General features: G+C 51.0%; 1 protein-coding gene across 7 annotated transcripts in view; it reads right to left on the bottom strand.

Annotated features, from left to right (window-relative positions):
* Positions 1 to 243, bottom strand: part of ENAH (enabled homolog (Drosophila)) — a 56,567-nt gene that overhangs the window by 4,999 nt on the left and 51,325 nt on the right. The window lies entirely within an intron of this gene.

Genomic DNA, 243 nt, shown 5'->3' with positions numbered 1-243 from the left:
TACTTTTTCAGCTTTGGGATTAGCATGCTGTTCGCAACTGAGCGTGCAATTACTCTGGCGTACTCTAGACTTGTTGAGTCCTTTATGAGCTGTTGGTGGGAGACACATGCGCGGACACACCTTCCCTGCCTGAAGTCATTCCTGGCATAAAAGCGTGTACCAAAGCTGCACAGGTAGGTCTCCCAGTTTGCCAAGTCTTAGACAAGGAGCATGGCCACCAGTTGCTGGGAAGGGCAGTGGCAA

This window comes from Pygoscelis adeliae, unplaced genomic scaffold (assembly GCF_000699105.1).
Source record: "Pygoscelis adeliae isolate BGI_AS28 unplaced genomic scaffold, ASM69910v1 Scaffold1, whole genome shotgun sequence".
Taxonomy (NCBI): Eukaryota; Metazoa; Chordata; class Aves; order Sphenisciformes; family Spheniscidae; genus Pygoscelis; species Pygoscelis adeliae.
Note: the sequence above shows the minus strand (reverse complement) of the source record. Positions and strands in the feature narration are given on the sequence as shown.